Raw genomic sequence first — 5,348 nt, 5'->3', positions numbered from 1 at the left:
TATATATATATATATTTGGGCCAATTTTATTATTAGTTTAACAGAATGGGCTTTGCCTATCATTGGGCTAGTTTTAAGAAGTACCCATTTTTTATAGTTATATGTTGACACAGATTCAGTATATGTTGCATTTTCAACAATAGATTCTTCATATGTTGGCACAGATGAAACATTAAGGAGGTACTAATCGACGAATTGATCGATTTAGGAATTGAAAAATAAAAAGTTGGACCAAATTTTAGTGATTTAGACCATAATTAAGCAATAAAAATAAGGTGTAACATTTGGAACAACGATATAGAAGGGTGTTATATAACTATCATATGGATTTACTAAGTCATTGTATGACGAACTAGTGGGATGATAATCTTTCTAAATATAATTGATAGAATTTAATGAAGGGTGTTGTATAGGACCGCAATTTGTTACTTAGACATGTTGTTGGACGATATATTGGTGTTACATATTGAATTAGGTGACAATTTAATTGAATTAATCCCCAAAGTCCCATTTTTTATAGTTATATGTAGACACAAGTTCAGTATATGTTGCATTTTCAACAACATATTCTTCATATGTTGACACATATGAAACATCAAGGAGGCACTAATAGACAAATTGACCGATTTAGAATTGGAAAAATGAAAAGTTGGACCAAATTTTAGTAATTTAGACCATAATTAAGCAATAAAAATAAGGTATAAGTACATATGTTATATCATAATTCAAAAATAAGTACAAAAGACAAAAAGGCAATATTTTCACCATATGTCATGTGTTGCCACATATTTAGTTCCAAAATAAGTACAAAAAACAAAAATACAAGATTTTCACCATATGACATATATTGGTACAAATTAAATTAATCCCACAGATTCGTATGAGGAAGAAATTTAACTAGATAATCTAGTTCTAAATCACAACTACACAATTCGCAGCGAATATCGTCTTCATCGTCACTTCTCCTGGGCCAACCATTCCTGCGGGCGATTTGATAGGGTTGATGCACAGTGCAACAAATGGGTCTTTCTCCCAAAATAGTAGGTTCTCGCACCCACATTTTATTTAAAATGTATCGCAAATGGTGTCGATATCTTCTCACTATTACTGACATGTTTTTTTTTCATGTTGGCAATGCACATCAATCCTTCTCTCATGGATATACCGCCTTCAAAGATTGAACTTATGGCAAGCACATACTCTGCACCACGGTGGCCACCTTCTACTACTTTTTTAACCATTCCTAATGCAGTTGGATCATTACGATTGTAAAAATCGAACTATAAAAGAAATAACACATTAAGAATACAAAGTACATTGATGAAAACGTGAAAAAATGAAAAACATTAAAATTACCACGCCTTTTTTGTATAAGACTTCTAAGTTCTCGGATGCTATGCAAATTTTCATGAAAGAAATGGCATGTTGATTCATCGTCCATGTAGTTTAAGGGGGAAAGATGACCAATGTAACCTTCTGATACAGAGAACGTTTATTACCGACTTCATTGAGTAACCTGGAACATAATTTAACACTCACTAAATCTTGTAGGGAGTAGGAAACAACCCTTTCAACGATGAAAATTACTAGTTCAATCGGGAGGGATTCAATGAAGTTTTTCCTAGTTGAAACCATTTTTGAGAATGAAGACGAACAGAAGACAACTTTTGACTTATCGCTCCCTTCTATTATGTCCTTATAGAAGACCAAGAAATTTGAAAAGTTGCAAGACATGACGTTTCAACAAAGTAAAGTATTTGAAGAGTTGTAATTATTAAACCAAATCTGTTTCAATATATCAATAATTATTAGATTTTATTGATCACAACACAACACTTACACGTAATCATTATTTAAAAGTATATTGGGACATATTCGTAATTAGTTTTTAAATGTGTAATTGACATTTGTTACCACATCTAAAATATTCTATTATAATAGCCAACACATAATTGACATATGTTGAAACAAATACTTTATATTGTAATATATAAGTCATGATTGACATATGTTGCCACATCTAAAATATTCTGTTGTAATATCTAAAACATATTTGACATATGTTGACATAGATATGTTATGGTGTATTATAAATCACTTAATTGACATATGTTGCCACATCTAAAATATTTTGTTGTAATATCCAACACATAATTGACATATGTCTCAACATATACAAAACAAAGAAGGCCAATATTTTTCACCATTAATTTGCAAGTTCGTTACATATGTTTCCACATATGACAATTTAATTAATCCCTCGTATGAGGTAGAAAATTAACTACATAATCTAGTTCTATATCACACCTGCATAAATCACAATGAATATTATCTTCGTTGTACTGTCTTGGGTGTCGTATCCAGGGATAATCAATCCTGCGACCGATTCGCTCATATTGATGAACAGTGCAACAAATGGGTCTTCCTCCCAACAAACGAGGTCCTGGACATATATTCCAACTAAAATATTTCGCAGATGATTTCGACATCTTCTCACTACATCTGGCTCAGTTTTTTTCATGTTGCAATGAACATTAAGCCTTCACTCATTGTTTTCACCACCATTGAAGATTGATATTATGGAAAGCACATACTCAACTCCCTTGTGACCACCATCTGCTGCTTGAATAATCATTTCCAATGCAATTGGATCGCCACGGTTGAAAAAATCATACTACAAAACAAATATAACTTTTAAAATGCAAAATTAAAAAAAAAAGTGAAGACAATAAAAAAATATTAAAAATTACCACGCCTTTTCTGTATAAGGCGTCTAATTCCCTGATTCTCTGCAGATTTCTAGGAAATAAATGACTTGTTGAACAATTGATCATCTACGATAAGGAAACCTGAGCAAATTTACTTTTTGATATACAGAACGTTCATTAGCTACTTCATTGAGAAATCTGGAGCTGAGAAATGAAACAAAATGATTAGGAAATGAAATTAAATAGCGGAAAATTGATTAATACATACCAAAATTTAACACTCATTAAATCTTGTAGGGAGTAGGAAGGAACCCTCTCAACGATGAAAATTACTAGTTCCCTCGGAAGGGTTCAATGAAGTTTTTCTTAATCATAGTGTTTTTGGAAGATTTGTTATTCATATTGAAAGTTCAGTGAAATATGAAAAGTTGGAAGAGAAGATAAATAGACAAGTAAAAGTTGACTTCAAATGCATGTATATTTTTTTTTGAAAAACGGTAAAAATTGAAGAGTCGCATCATTAAAGTTTTTTTCTTGAAAGTTGATCCAATAACAGTAATGATATCATCACATTACACAATACTTGTTAGACATAATAGACATATGTTGGCACATATGCAATTTTATGTTGTAACATCTAACACATAAGTGACATATGTTTCCACAGATTTATTTTTTTGGTACTTGTTAGACATAATTGACATATGTTGGCACAGATACAATTTTATGTTGTAAGATCTAACACATAAGTGGCATATGTTGCCACATATGCACTATTCTGACATATAATCGATATATGTTGCCACAGATACACTATTATGCATATTTTGTTATAATTAACAATACATAATTAAATAAATCACGCGTTATATATAAATAACATCACATAAGTTGATTATTAATAAGATTAGATGATATGGATCATCCTCAAATAAGAAAGAACATTCATTAAAATTCAACAACACAACACTTCTTATGGGGCATTTCGATTTGGGCATGTAGTTTTTTTGTGGCCAAAGTCCCTACATACGGAACACTTATTTTTTCTTGTTGGAAATGATTCACCAACTCTACGCCGTCTCTTATATGTCCTTTTTCCGACTTTACTTGGATCAACATATGGAGGAAGTATTTCTCTCTTTATGCTATCCAAAGGGACAATCCAAGAATCTTCAGGTGGCACCGGGTGAATTTTCTTACAATATGCCATATGTATTTTTCCATCGAATAATATGGAGAGGAGTACCGGTAAATCTGATTTCCAAAATCGACACCATGTTGGGATCGAAGCGCTGCCATGGCATGTGGACAACGTATTTTGTCCAAGACAAAAATTCTACAAGTACAAGTTCTTCTTTGTAGATCCACAGTAGCAACATCTCCATGCCCAGTGACATTGAACTTGTAGTTAGCGATTTGATGGGCCAACAACTTGTTGCCCGCGTTGACATACTCCGATATGTCTTTTTTAATTGAAGGAACAAATCTATTTGTAGAGTGCACCAGTTCCATATACCTCTGGTGAAATAACAATGCAAATCTCCTATTTATTCATCAAATAGAGCGACAATGGGAAATTCTCTTTCAACATCAAACATAGCATTCACCGATTTCGCGATGTTTGCCGTCATAATGTTATATCTACAAAACAAAAGATAAAAATCAAACAAAGCTTATAAAGTAAAAATAAACTCAAATGAGATGGTACCTATTTCCCGGGCAAAATGCCCTACTCCATGTGTGGAATCCAATGAGTTCAAGAGCTTCAACTGCCTTTTGTACCAAATCTTTTATTTGATTGAAATGGTCACTGAACTCACATATATCGTACGCCTTTGATGCTTTATAAAAATGGGACACTACCTTCGAATTGTGAAAGATATTTCGAATATTTTCCCCAAGGTGTCTTATGCAACAACCATAATGAGATGCAGGGTAGATTCTCGAAACCATCTTTCGAATGCTTGAATGCCTATCAAAGATAATGCACAACTCATCGGTATCATTTACAAAGCTTCTCATATTTTGAAAAAAATATTCATACGAGGCATCAAATTCCTTGTCTATGACATAGAAAATCACTCGAAATATATGATTCTCGGCATTTTGTGCCATTGCCGATAGCAGAACTCCTCCATACTAGCTCCTTCGGAATGTGCCATCAACAACTATTACATTTCTCATTTCTTTAAAATCAATCATCCAGGCAGCATATGATACAAAGAAGTACTGGAACCTCCCATTTTCATCGAGTGACAATGCCATCTTGCTTCCTGGATTCGCAACTTCAAGCATATAACGGTACGCATTAAGCACTGCATACCCTTGCTCATGTGTTCCCATAACATTAGACTTAGCATGCTCCATGCCCTTATAAATCTTCCAATAGCTTACCTTACAACCCAATTCTGTGCGGAGTTGATTTGACACGTCTCTTGTGGATGGGCCTTTACCATTGGAAAACCTATTTTCAAAGTACTTACCTATGACTTTTGCCGTGGCGTGGGGATTATGGCCTATACAATGCTCTGAACCACACGTATGGTACTTTTCATAAATTCTAATGGCAAACCTTTCACTACTTGTAAATTTCACAGCCCTCAGCCACCAATTGCAATCCGGATATGGACATTTAAAGGA

Source organism: Solanum pennellii, chromosome 9 (genome assembly GCF_001406875.1).
Source record: "Solanum pennellii chromosome 9, SPENNV200".
Taxonomy (NCBI): Eukaryota; Viridiplantae; Streptophyta; class Magnoliopsida; order Solanales; family Solanaceae; genus Solanum; species Solanum pennellii.
Note: the sequence above shows the minus strand (reverse complement) of the source record.